Source organism: Pongo abelii, chromosome X (assembly GCF_028885655.2).
Source record: "Pongo abelii isolate AG06213 chromosome X, NHGRI_mPonAbe1-v2.0_pri, whole genome shotgun sequence".
NCBI classification, from domain to species: domain Eukaryota; kingdom Metazoa; phylum Chordata; class Mammalia; order Primates; family Hominidae; genus Pongo; species Pongo abelii.
Window position 1 is genome coordinate 24,393,613 of NC_072008.2, and position 14,703 is coordinate 24,408,315.

Consider the following 14,703-nt stretch of genomic DNA (forward strand, 5'->3'; position numbering starts at 1 on the left):
ATTTGAGGGGTGTCTACAGCAAGTGGACCAAAGGCTGTTGAAATTTCTCTCCCTACTCAAAGAACTTCAAACTTTAACCTATTAATATTTATAAAATAGAGAGAAGGAAAATATTATTATTTTGATAGCTGGTATGAAAATTCTTAGAAGGTTTCAATTCTCTCTCCTCCTTTCCCTTCTTCCCTCTAGGTCTCCCTCCCTCCTTTCTTCTCTCTCTCTTGCCTTCCTGCCTTACGTTAAAAAAAAAAAAAAAAAGCCTGTTTAGAGTAGAAGCTGAGATGGCAAGGGGCCTAAGTATGAACAGAACCGCTTGGCACAAAACAAGGAAAGAAATTTGTGTTTTGAACCAGAGAGAGAGGAGAGAGAAAAGTAAAATGAGAAAATGGAGTAAGAAAATGGGCTGAGGAATATGGGGGTATACTCTGTAACTCCCAAATCTTCAGTGAAGTTCTCAACTCACAAAATGCTCATGGGGACGGTGGGGGTGGAGGGCGGGGGGTAGTCAGGGATCTTGTGCAACAACCGGGAAAGGGTCTGACCTTTGGCAAGGGAAGGAATCAAGAACACATGCAGAGACAACAAATTAAGGCCATGAATTAGGGCCAGGATTTGCAGAAATTGTAGGAAGGGCTGTGGATTCTCATTGTCTGTGACACCTAGGGTTTCAGCCAAGTTTACCTTAACCTCTGAAGGCCAGAGCAGCTTCATCTGGGATATATTTGCAAGGATTTGAGAGAAGTTTCTTATACAGACACAGTCATCGGATTTATAGCCCACCCTAAATCCAGTTTTTCATTTAAGCTATATGGCTGTGAAGCCATGCTGTGGTTTTTCATTGAGTTCTGTACACTGAATTTTTTTTTTAAAGGCGAAAACATATGTAATTTTATTTTTGTTTAACCTTAAGCTTGCCAACTTCTTTCCCTGAACAGCATTTGTCTTGTTTTGATACCCACCTACACTTATATTAGAAACGTACTGCAAACTATTTAGTGATTCCACTTTTAATTTATAGTCGTATGACTAAGATGTTTTGAATATAAGCCTATCTGTATGCCAGATATAAATTTCAGGAACTCTTAATGTCTCTTCTTTTACAGAAACTCTACCTCTATCCTGATGTAATTAGATTGATAAGAAAAAAAGGCCACGGGCCAGAAAACTAACTTCCACAAATGCAACAAAAGGAAAATTTCTCCAATAACCTCTATGCAATGGGAAATCTTTCTTTTAAGTACCAAGTCAATTTCTTCAACTGTACAATGTATTCTAATTTGAAGGTTTTCAAATATAATACAGTAACAACAAAATATAATAAAATTAAGACTATAAGAAAACAGAGTAAACGGTATAATTCAAATAATGACTAAAATAAAATGACATTATGGATTTTGTAATCAACCTATAATTATATATTTAAATTTTACTTTACATACATAAGATCACTGCTGAGGTTAACCATAATTTCAAATTTTATCACCAGCCACTTGTGCTATTTTATCACATTTGAAAATATTCACTCGTATTATTTACTTCAAACAGTGATCTATAAATTTGTTTAGACTATAATAATTAAGGACCTTTTCTTCTTCAGGATAACTTAAAAAATTAAATGATGACTTGAACATACTACTAAAGAAACTTTACTTTTTGATTATGGTCTCTGCACTGAAGATCTGTAGGAATTTTTCTTTAATAATTTTCAAATCTTCCCGTGGCCTCTCTGTTCATAGAAATATCATCTTTGAAATAACTTGTGTGAATATTTTATAAATCAAAAATGGATTCACATGACCATGTTACTATAGTCACCAATTTTAACAGTCTCCTACATATTTTCTATATCACTTTTCTTGATTATAAAATGTCAGTAATATGAACACGCTCTTAATATAACAGAATATTTAATTACATCAGTTTCTCATCAACACACCAAAGTCACTTAATAATTATATTGACCATTTCCACTGATCGGCAGGAGGCTCTTCCACTAATGGCTCCCATAGTTTCCATTCCCTCATTTTTCTTGCCATATTTAGTTCATGTTCAGCCTGAAGAATCACCTCTTCTAATTGACCGCCTTAAAGTTGGTCTTCTAATTTTTTAACATCTGGTTCTGCTTTAACCATAGCCAGCTTCTCATTTGTAATCTGTTCTGTATACTTTCTATACGCTGCATTTTTAGGGATTTCCTCAAGAACATCAAGAATCTTTGTGTACAATATTCTTAGCCTCTCGTGAGGAGTATTGCACACAGCCAATCCCACAAGGCCAGTGGTCTGTTCAAAAACAAAACACGATTCATGCTGTTTACTACGGTTTCCATACGTCCAGCACGCTAAGGAAATACAAAACCACGAATCCCCCGGCTAAAACTGGTCTAAAGCCAGCTACTGGTCTCTCAGTCCCGCTTGTTTGGAGCTTTTTTCCTGACTCTCCGAGCGCAACCACTAACCTGCCCTACCGGGTAAGGTATGCAGAACGAGTCCCCGAAAAGCACCGCTGAGCCCGCAACAGTAGGAGTCAACACCCGCGGGAAGTAGGGCTATCGGACTGAGTCTACCCCCACAGTCTAAATTCCAACAGTGTACACTGAATTTTTTGAGTCACACCTGGAATCATGATCAAGTTTCCACGGGGCACAGGAAACTCTAATGCACGCTTCCCAATTCTGACTGCATTAGGAGTGGAAGAGGTTAGACGATATTCATTATCTGGCCAACCACCTCAATCCATCCACCCATGAACTCAGCAAGCATACGGAACACTTTCTATGTTTAAGGCATCATACTAGGCACTTGTCGACAAAGATGGACAAGACCTAGATCCTCATCTCAAGGAGCTTAGTCTAATGACACATGTAGTGCTGTTGAATTGTGCTCTCCCAAAAAGGTATGTCCAGGTCCTAACTCTGGTACCTATGAATGTGGCCTTATTTGAAAATATGGACTTTGCAGACATAATTAAGGATCTCAGGATGAGATCATTCTGGATTTAGGGTGGGTTATAAATCTGATGACAGTGTCCTTTTAAGAGACAGAAAAGGAAGACACAGAGAAAAAGATGGCCAACGGAAGATGGAGGCAGAGCGACTCATGCCGCTACAAGCCAAGGAAAATTGAGGGTTTTTCCTTTAAGCTACGTGGCTGTGAAGCCATGCAGTGGTTTTTCATTGAGTTCTGTGCACTGAATTTTTTGAGCCATACCTGGAATAATGATCAGGTTTCCTCAGAGCACAGGAATCTCTAATTTTTCCCACTGAGGCCTTCAGAGGGAACCAGCTCTGCTGACACCTTGATTTTGGATTTCTGGGCTCCAGACTGTGAGAGAATAAATTTCCAGTGTGTTTTTGTGTGTGTGTGTGGGGGGTGGTGGTGGGGAGACAGAGTCTTGCTCTGTCGCCCAGGCTGGAGTGCAGTGGCATGATCTTGGCTCACTGCAACTTCCGCCTCCCAGGCTCAAGCGATTCTTCTGCCTCAGCCTCCGAGTAGCTGGGATTACAGGTGCCCGCCACCATGCCCGGCTAATTTTTGTATTTTTAGTAGAGACGGGGTTTCACCATGTTGACCAGGCTGGTCTCGAACTCCTGACCTCAGGTGATCTGTCCGCCTTGGCCTCCCAAAGTGCTGAGATTACAGGCATGAACCACCACACTCGGCAGAATTTGTTGTTTTAAGCCACTCAGTTTGTGGTTATTTGTTACGGCAGCACTTAGGAAACCAATACAGCAAATTGTACTGCAGTAGCTAGGTACCAGGCAGAAAGGGGTAAATGCCACAACAGAAGTATAAGATGCTTTGACAGTTTGGATGGAGAAGAGCTGACTTAAAGTTGGTGGGAGTGCAGGAGAGGCGGCGGTTCAGAGAGGTTTTATGGTGGTGGCAACATTTGGGCTGAATCTGAGGGAAAACATATAATTTTGACATTCAGAGATGGTGGTGTAATAAATTGATCACATGGTTCTAGTTAACTCCACTTATCTCATCACATAGAACATCAGTGTGGCTATCAAGGAAGCAGACAGCGCCCTCTGGTGCAAATGTGAAAACACTCCTCAACAATATCACCCATCCTCACTAAATTTTTTTTTGAGACAGGGTTTCACTCTGTCACCCAGGCTGTAGCACAATGGCACGATCATGGCTCACTGTAGCCTTGACTTCCCAGGCTCAACTGATCTTCCCACCTCAGCCTCCTGAGTAGCTAGAACTGCAGGTACTCACCACCATGCCCAGCTAATTTTATGTTTTGTAGAAATGGGGTTTCACCATGTTGCCCAGGCTGGTCTCGAACTCCTGGGCTCATGCCATCTTCCTGCCTCGGTCTCCCAAAGTGCTGGGATTACAGGTGTGAGTCATTGCGCCCGGCCGCTAAATAATTTAACAGCTTTACTGAGGTATAATGGATACACACAGAACTGCACATATTTAATACATACAATCTGAAGTGTTTGAACCTACACAAACACCCCCCCATGATGCCATCATCTTGATGGTATCAACAGACATATCCAACACCTCCCAAAGTTTTCTTGTGTCCCTTTTGTCTTGTAGTAACCTCTTAAAACGAGATTGACCCTGTCACCCTGAAATGGAGTCTCCCTCAGTCGCCCAGGCTGGAGTGCAGTGGTGCAATCGGGGCTCACTGCAACCTCCGCCTCCCGCGTTCAAGCGATTCTCCTGCCTCAGCCTCCCAGGTAGCTGGGATTACAGGTGTCCACTACCATGCCCAGCTAATTTTTGCATTTTTAGTAGAGATGGGGTTTCACCATGTTGGCCAGGCTGGTCTCAAACTCCTGACCTCAAGTGATCTGCCCACCTTGGCCTCCCAAAGTGTTAGGATTACAGGCATGAGCCACTACACCCAGCCCTGTTAATAGATTTTTAAGCACACTATACCGTATTAAGTGTAGGCACAATGTTATGCAGGTCTCTAGAATGTATTCATCGAGCAATCTGAAACTTTAGACCCATTGAACAGCAACACTGCATCTCCCCTACTCCTCAGCCCCTGGCAGCCACTATTGTATTCTCTGCTTCCTTGCTGTCTGCAAATCTCTTTTAGATAGCCCTGGCTAGGCCACACACTGGGGTTCCCCCTCTCTCCCCTGGAACTGTATTTCTGCTGAGTGTCTGGGTCCAGTGAGATATTATGCACACTATTTACACTTTATTCCATGCCAAGGTGGAAAGGGGGGTTGGACCAAGCAGAAATCCCAAGAACTTCTGTCACTCTCCATTATATGGCCTGGACACCAGCCAAGCTCAAGAAGACAGCAGTCTATTATGTTCGTGCAAAAGTAATTGCGTTTTTTGCCATTAAAGTAACGTCAAAAACCGTACTTATTTTGCCCCAACCTGATAGTTCCTTTTCCCTGGGCCCCACCTGGTCTCTCCAAGGCAGAGAGCTCCTCCCTAGAAGAAAGTTCATCTAGCTCCATCTGACCACCCTGAGGAGGGGAGAATCCACTTGCAGGAGGAGGAAGAGAACTTTGATCCATCCATAACTTCCCCACGAGTAGAGGGTGAGTGAGGGACCCCATTGTGTCACTGCCCTGAAACCCGTATAGTCCCTCCCTGATATTGAGGGGAGAGGGTAACAGAAGAGGGCTGGAGGACTGCACGGTGCAAACTGTTTTACATTTAAGATCTCACTTTATCCTCACAAACAATTCTACATGTTTTAAGTATTATTTCTCCCCATTTCTTCCACAGTCCAGGATACTAAAGTTCAGAGAGGTCATATAACTTTTCAAAGGTCACACTACTAAAAAAACGGAGTCAGGCAGAAATGATTTTTCAAATCAATATATAATTCACATATCACAAAATTCACCCTTTTAAAGTGTTCAATTCAGTGGTTTTCAGTATATTCACAAAGTTCTGCAACAATCGTATTTCCAGAACACTTTCATGACCCTAAAAGAAAATTCCATACCCATCAGCAGTCACTCCCCCTTTCCCGGACCCTGGCAACCACTTTCTGTCTGTATAGATTTGCCTATTCTGGACATTTCATGTAAACAGAATCATGTGATATAGGGCCTTTTGGGTCTGGCATCTTTCACTTAGGATGTTTCCAAGGGTCATCCATGTTGTAGCATGAATCAGTACCTTGTTCCCTTTCATGGCAAATAATATTCCACTGTATGGATAGATGACATTTTAAAAATTCACTCATCAGCTGATGAACATTTGAGTTGTTTTCACTTTTTGCTTTTTTTTTTTTTTTTTTTTTTGAGATGGAGTCTCGCCCTGTCACCCAGGCTGGAGCGCAGTGGCACGATCTCGGCTCACTGCAACCTCCACCTCCTGGGTACAAGTGATTCTTGTGCCTCAGCCTCCCAAGTAGCTGGAATTACAGGTGCCCGCCACCATGCCTGTTTTTTTTTTTTTTTTTTTTTTTTTTTTTTGTATTTTTACTAGAGACAGGGTTTCCTGTGTTGGCCACGCTGGTCTCCAACTCCTGACCTCAAGTGATCTGCCCGCCTCGGCCTCCCGAGTAGCTGGGATTACAGGTGTGATCTACCACGCCCAGCTAACTTTTTGGCTATTATGAATAACACTGCTATGAACATTCATGTATAAGGTATTGTATCAACATATGCTTTCAATCCTCCTGGGTATATACCTAGGAGTGGAATTGCTGGGTCATATGGTAACTCTATGTTTAACTTTTTGAGGACCTGCCAAAGTGTTTCCATAGCAGCTGCACCCTTTTACATTCTCACCAGCAATGTATGAATGTGCCAATTTCTTCACCGTCTCACAGGCATAACTGATTTAAAAACTCATTTCTTTCCCTCCTTTCACCTTTAAATATATTATTTATTGCCTACTATGTAACAGGCACCATGCCTAGCACTGGAGATTCAAAGAAAAAAAAAGAAATGGTCTCCATATTCTAGGAATCCTTAGCCCAGTGGACAGTAGCCTATTTATTTTTGCACAGGTTTCCCAGCCTCAGGTGTTACTTCTTGCAAAATATAAAGATGAACTGTAAAACCCATGCTAATAATTTAAACTTTTCTTTACTTAGTATGACATGAAATAGCAAATTTAAAATACCATGACAAGTAGAGAAAGACTGTGGAGGAAAGAAAGCAGCTTTGTATTTTAGTGGTTTTAATGGCACTCATTTCCTGCTTTTTGAGCAAGGAATCTGCATTTTCATTTGCACTGGGCCCCACAAATCGTGTGGCCGGCCCTGCAGCTGGTAGAGCCACTCAGCAAGAGCACGTTACAAAATGACATGGCAAAGGGTGTGGATCCCAGGAGGGCTGGAGAATTGGGCCTTCCATGTAATTTACCACACCATGTATTTGATAGGCTGGGAAGTTTTTATTTTGTGAGGACAGGCGGATAAAAGATATTTCAAGTTTCTTCTCAAGGGTGATAAAAGGATGACATTGGATTCAGTGAGAACAGTTGACCACATGTACTTCTATTTTAAATTTATAAATGAGATATAATTTGGAGCCAATTGCTGGTTTATCAATCAACTTCAAACATTGGAAAGTCTTAGCTGGTCTTGCTCTCTGCTGACATCTTTAAGAGGGTTGTTTTTGCTAAGGAGCCCATAAATTACTCTGATTAGATAGCCCCTTGAGCTATGGGGAAGGAGAGACAGCAGCGATGTCAGAGAAAATGAGCCAGAAAAAATATTTGACTTCAATGTCCCATTGCGTTGATATTCCCTTTTCAAATAAATCTTTTTAAAAATTTTAGATTTAAGGGGTACACATATAGGTTTCTTATATGAATCTATTGCATAAGGTGAAGTTTGGGCTTCCAGTATATCCATCACCCAAATAGTGAATATTGTACCCAACAGGTAATTTTTCAACCCTTCCTCTTCCCGACTTTCCCCCCTTTTGGAGTCCCCAGTGTCTATTATTTATATCTTTATGTCCATGCATATCCAGTATTTAGCTTCCACTTATAAGTGAGAACATGCAGTGTTTGATTTTCTGTTTCCGTGTTATTTCACTTAGGTAAAGGTCTCCAGCTCCATCCATGTTGCTGCGAAGGACATTACTTTATTATTTAAAAAACCAAATAAAACTTCTTTGCTATTATTTTTTGTTTCTTGATCCGATTTCTATCATTTGTGTTATAAGTGGACTCATATTGGCTGGAAGATACAGACTTTGAACCAAGGTTGCTTCCTTTCTTCCCAGGTGTATTAGTCCCTTCTCACACTGCTAATAAAGACATACCCAAGACTGGGTAATTTATAAAGAAAAAGAGGTTTAATGGACTCACAGTTCCGCATGGCTGGGGAGGCCTCACAATGAAGGTGAAGGAGGAGAAAGGCACATCTTACATGGTGGCAGGCCATGTGCAGGGGAACTCCCCTTTATAAAACCATCAGATCTCGTGAGACTTATTCACTATCATGAGAACAGCATAGATTCAATGACCTCCCACTGGATCCCTCCCACGACATGTGGGGATTATTACAATTCAAGGTGAGCTTTGGGTGGAGACACAGAACCATATCACCAAGGTCATTTAGATAGTAACCAGAAGACCCAAGGCTAGCACCCATATCTCCATAGCTTCTCTTTTGCTTGCAAAGAGAGTTGGACTGCATTTTTAATAGACTATTAAGTCATTTTTGCAAATATTATTTGTGGGCAACATATTTGTATTATTTGGGTCTTTTTTTTCACTTTAATTACTGAGATATAAATCTCCATCTGGCCAAAAAAAAAAGTTTAGTTTGCACAAAAACATTGTCATGGATAGTTTTTAAGACTTTGAGAAAGTTCTTCACTGGCAATTCTATTAATCATTAGACAAGAAATTACAGAAACAAACCCACTGTCTGCTTAATTCAGCTCTTCAAAAGAGTTTCACTTAGGAATATGTGTTTCCATCCCAGAAATGATTAGCGGATGGTTAAATTACAAGAGGAGGGAGAATTAACATTTTGAATGAAAGGGTATATAATGAGAGAGTTTGAAGTGGAAGAAAATTGCTTTCAAATAGAATGGGATTTTTGAACAAGAGAAAAACTGGTCCAGCTATTTATGTACATTACCAGTTTCAATGATTATACTTTGGGCTCCTTTTCAGCTCTGGCCAGTCTTTCTTAACCTGCTGAATGTTTCAGCTTTCAGCTTTACTTTTCCAGAGTTTTGCTGGAGTTATACTGCTAAAAATAGAGGCATATTGTCCACTCAGAGCTCCCTAAGATATGTGGTCTACTCAGTGGTATAGCAGCAGGATAAAGCTAGTCTCTCTTCCCTTTCTTACTCTTTTTTGGATTTGCTTTTCAAAGTCTATTTTGGTGAAAAACACATAACAAAAACTACCATCTGTCTTAGTCTATTTTTATTTATTTTTGAGACAGTTTTGTTCTTGTTGCCCAGGCTGGAGTGCAATGGTGCGATCTTGGCTCACTGCAACCTCCACCTCCTGGGTTCAAGCAATTCTCCTGCCCCAGCCTCTTGAGTAGCTGGGATTACAGGTGTCCACCACCACACCTGGCTAATTTTTGTATTTTTAGTAGAGATGGAGTTTTGCCATGTTGGCCAGGCTGGTCTCGAACTCCTGACCTCAGGTGCTCCGCCTGCCTCGGTTTCCCAAAGTGCTAGGATTACAGGCTTGAGCCATTGTGCCTGGCCAATAGTCCATTTTTTGTTATAAAAGAATACCACCCACTGGGTAATTTATAAAAAACAGATTTCTTACAGCTCTGGAGGCTGGGAAATACAAAGTTGAGGGGCCTGCATCTGGAAAAGTACTCCTTGCTGTGTCACCTTGTGGCAGAAGGGCAAGAGAGCACACAAGAGGGGGGTCAAACTGGCTTTTGTAACAACCCATTCCCAAGATAACAAACCCATTCCCATGATAACGACATTAATCCATTTATATGGATAGAGCTGTCTCATGGCCTAATCACCTCTTAACCATCCCACCTCTTAATACAGTGGCAATGGCAATTAAATTTCAACATGAGTTTTGGAGGGGACATTCAAACCATAGCACCATCTTAGCCATTTTTACATGTGTAGTTCAGTGGTGTTAAGTATACTCACGTTATTTTGCAACCAATATCCAGAACTTTTTCATCTTGCAAAACGGAAAATCTATACCCACTAAACACTGATTCCTCCACCCCATCCCCCTAGCCCTTAATAACCACCTTTCTCCTTTCTGTTTCTATAATTTTGACTACTTTAGACAGTTCATATGAGTGGAATCAAAGTATTTGTCCTTTTGTGACAGACTTATTTTGCTTAGCATGGTATTTCTGAGGTTCATCCATGCTGTAGCATGGGATAGGATTTCCTTCTTCCTTTTCTCTTTACTCCTTCTCATTACTGGGCTGACAATAGGTCTGGTCTGTAGGAGATGCACTTGTCAAGGGCCTTCACCCACAAGGACAGAAATACCTTTGGGTTCTATGTCCTGGGAGAAGCAGGCAGCACTCTAGTTAATTACTCAAAGAAAGTCTAAGTGGTGAAGGGAGTTGTCTAGGTAAAGCCATGAAATTCAGGCTGAGTCTAAGCGTTTTCACTGGCTCAGTAGGAGACAGCTTCTTTGGGACTTGATCCTGCCAGGGTGGTGGTCGCAGAAATCATTGAAGATTCTCAGGGGCAAAAGGCCCTAACTTTTTTTCCATTTATCCATGAGTCTTCAAATACTGATGAAATATTTAACATCTGCTAGGCAGGGGACACCTAATAGGGGCCTCTCAGCCATTTTTGCAAATCCACACTCCTGGAATGGTGAGGGGTTGACATGAAGTGGGGGAGTCTTGGCCACGGGGGATAGGCAGGTGATAAGCAATCCCCTCCCCTGGGCTTTGGGTGGACCTCATAGAAGCCCTCTGGTGGGCCCCTGCGCAGTTGAGCCATGCTTGCTAAAATGGATCACTTCTCACAGTGAACCACGTATACGCAAGCTGTCACTTCTGGTTCTGCTTGGAGGGATCTGAAGCTAAGTTCCAGCATTTGCATCTGTTCAGAAAAACTGGGTGAGGGAAAAGGTGTAATTGAAATGCAGGTGCTCTCAAAAGACACTGACAGACACGAAGCAGAAACAGCCTGTCCCGAACATGTCAGAGTAAACTCCCAGATCTCCTGGCGCCTCCATCCCTGAACCACCCAAATGATTCCCTGGGTGACTGCTGCAGCTGTTCAAGAGCAGAATGCCCTGACTTGTGTGGACCTGGATCCCGCAGATTAATGCCCCGCAGGCTCAGCTTGTCTGCTCTTGGCCAAAAGGAAGGACCGAGAAAGTGAAGAACAGCCCTGCTGGCAGCTAGGCCGTGATGTTCCCAACTGAAGATAAATAGCAACATGGGATATAAATAATGTCCAGAGAAGGCCACTCCGTGACCATGTTTGGAACTCGACAGAGACAAGGCCACTCCTCAGCCAGGAAAATGATTAACAGCTCCCCCATCCACTGCTTCTCCTTTACCAATAACAATTCCAGCCCTTTCTCAAGCTTCTCAGCTCCCAAATACAAATTAAGATACCCAATGATTGTATTGCCTCTGCCTCCTGACAACAGAGTTGAGAACATGCTCCTGCATCCCTAAACTCTTAGAATCCCTCCACACGTGCCTAAATCCTGTAATAACCAACCCCCACCCCCATTCTTCTTACTAAAATGCCCCCACAGTCCCCCTGTAGCGAGATCTTACTGGCTGCAGCAAGTAAATGAAACTAGTTTGGTTTGGACTAGAGATGTGTCCCTGGTGGTCTTCCTGTGGCAGGCCTCAGCCCTGCCAGCTACCAGCTGATTCGCATCAGAAGAGATGCTAAGAGGAGCCGGGGCGATGGCTCATGCTTGTAATCCCAGCACTTTGGGAGGCTGAGGCGGGCAGATCATATGGGCTCAGGAGTTTGAGACCAGCCTGGCTAACATGGCAAAACCCGCGTCTCTACTAAAAATACAAAAATTAGCTGCGTGTGGTGACACATGCCTTAATCCCAGCTACTCAGGAGACAGGAGAATCACGAACCCAGAAGGCAGAGGTTGTAGTGAGCTCAGATCGCACCCCTGCACTCCAGCCTGGGCCACAGAGCAAGACTTTGTCTCAAAATAAAAAGAAGAGAAGAGATGCTAAGGAGAAAAAAGTCACTATTTTCAAATGTTTCCCATTTCGTCTTTCTTTTCTCCTCTTTCTCCAACATAATTCAGTGTCACACATCTCTTTTAAAAATGTCCCTCCACTATTTCTTCCAACTGAGGCTCCAGCTTCTCAACATGTTGTTGGACCCTGTTCTCTGCTTTGTAGCCCATCAGAAAACGAACAACGCCCACTCCTCCATCTCCAAACTCCAAGACAACAAAGCCTCCTACATTATCAGGCAGAGCAATTTATCTCACTCAAACCTCACTCTACCCCTACACTCAGCATCTTTACAAATCTAAAGCTTTATTCACCAATTAGAAATGGAAGCTAGCCTAAATATCCGATAATAGTGCATCAACTAAGTGAGCTATCTTGCAGCTGTTAAAAAAAAAGGCAATTAAGGCAACCTGGAAACCAAAAGTATTGCTTATGAGATAATTATGAAAATAAAAGATAATACAAAAAATGGTGAGCAGTGTGATTACAACTAGGTAGCTACTATGTGCAGCTCAGGACCTACACCCTGATGCCCAGGAGGGAATTTTTTTTTTTTTTTTTTTTTTTTTTTTTTTTGAGATGGAGTCTCACTCTGTCACCCAGGCTGTGGTGTAGTAGCGCAATCTCAGCTCACTGTAACCTCTGCCTCCTGGGTTCAAGCAATTCTTCTGTCTCAGCCTCCTGAATAGCTGGGACTACAGGCACGCACCATCACACCCGTCTAATTTTTGTATTTTTAGTAAAGACAGGGTATTGCCATGTTGGCCAGGCTGGTCTCGAACTCCTGGCTTCAAGCCATCCACCCGCCTTGACCTCCAAAAGTGCTGGGATTACAGGCGTGAGCCACTGCGCCCAGCCTCAGGAGGGATTTATAATAGATATAGCTTGAAGGCATGAGGAGGCAGCCTACCAGGGCTAAAGGAGAGAGGAATCTGATGGACAAGACCAGGGTTTGGGACTAGGGTGAGTGTAAACGAGGCACTTATGCAAAATTTAACAGAGTACCAGACAAACTCCCTCAGTAATCAAGATAAAAATATTGTCATGCAATAGTAAAAAAAAAAAGAAAAAAAAAATCAAAATTAGGGCAAGAAACCATGATGAACACAACATCAAAATTTTAAAGTTTCAACCTGCATGTGAAGCTTGAAAGTGCCTCACCTGCCTCACCCTAGTCCCAGCCCTGGTAGGGACAGTGACTAGTGTTAATCAGGTTTAGCCTAAAGTGGCCTCCTTACGTATTTAAATTCAGCCTCAGGGTTTTTCTGTACATGGTGAACTATAACAAGTGGAGGTGTAAACCCACCGTGGCCCACACCTGTGCCAGTCACTGAATTTTGGCCGATTATATGTAGCCAACTGTTTGAACCATGTTCAAATAAGGCAAACGCCGAGCTGTAACCAATTCAGCTGCTTCTGTGCCTCACTGCCGATTTCTGTCATTTCCTCTTGTCTACAAATCTTCCACATGGCGGCGCTGGCGTTTCTCTGAATCTACTGTGATTCTGGGAGCTGCCTGATTCGCGAATCGTTCATTACTCAGTTAAACTCCTTTAAATTTATTTTATTTTGAGATGGAGTTTCACTCTGTCGCCCAGGCTGGAGTGCCAGTGGTGCAATCTCAGCTCACTGCAACCTCTGCCTCCCGGGTTCAAGAGATTCTCCTGCCGCAGCCTCCCAAGTAGCTGAGACTACAGGCACCCGCCACCATGCCTGGCTAATTTTTTTTGTATTTTTAGTAGAGACGATTTCACTATTTTGGCCATGCTGGTCTCAAACTCCTGACCTCGTGATCCGCTGGCCTCGGACTCCCAAATTGTTGGGATTACAGGCGTAAGCCACCACGCCCAGCCTAAACTCCTTTAAATTTAATTTAGCCGAAGTTTTTCTTTTAACAGTAGCCAGCCATCTAGGGCCAGTGGCCCTCTCTTTGCTCTAGGACTGAGCCCCATTGGGAATAAGGGCCACTCCTTACCAACCCCAAGAGGAGGAGTCCAAATGCATACACTTGGTTAAGGAATGGTTGATCCAGAGGGAAGATGTTTTGGTGTAGTCCAGTGTTAAGTAGATGTTGCAGGGGGTTAGGCTGGGACAAGAAGATAGAGCAAATAATAATGCTCTACCCTACCAAGCAAATCTCCAGAGTGAAAGGGACCTAGTTAGGTGACTCTTGGAGATTCAGTGTGATATGGAGACATGTCTGTGAGTTAGAAGCAGCAACGGACATCACTACAGCAACCTCGGTACCCGGGGCACCATTGTTGTTATGGGAGCAAAGGCTGAAGATGACACATTATGTGTGTGTAGAAATATTTGTAGGGCAAACCAGATGCCCCCTTCCCAGTCCCTGCCTCTGTCCCTAAGGAGCTAGAAGGCAGGCATTTACAGATGTTTGTGGATTCTGCAGGTTGGGGATGGGAGCTGATCTAGAGAAATACAGTCTTGTGATTGTTATAAATCTACTGAGCAGCCAGGCCAGGAGGTTTGTGAAAAATCAGTTTCTGGCCGGACGCGGTGGCTCACGCCTGTAATCCCAGCACTTTGGGAGGCCAAGGCAGGTGGATCTCTTGAGGTCAGGAGTTCCAGACCAGCCTGGCCAACATGGTGAAA

General features: G+C 43.0%; 1 pseudogene; it reads right to left on the minus strand.

Moving 5' to 3' along the window:
• Nucleotides 1-1,840: 1,840 nt before the first annotated feature.
• On the minus strand, nt 1,841-13,563 carry LOC100433265 (NADH dehydrogenase [ubiquinone] 1 alpha subcomplex subunit 5-like; annotated as a pseudogene).
• Nucleotides 13,564-14,703: the final 1,140 nt, after the last annotated feature.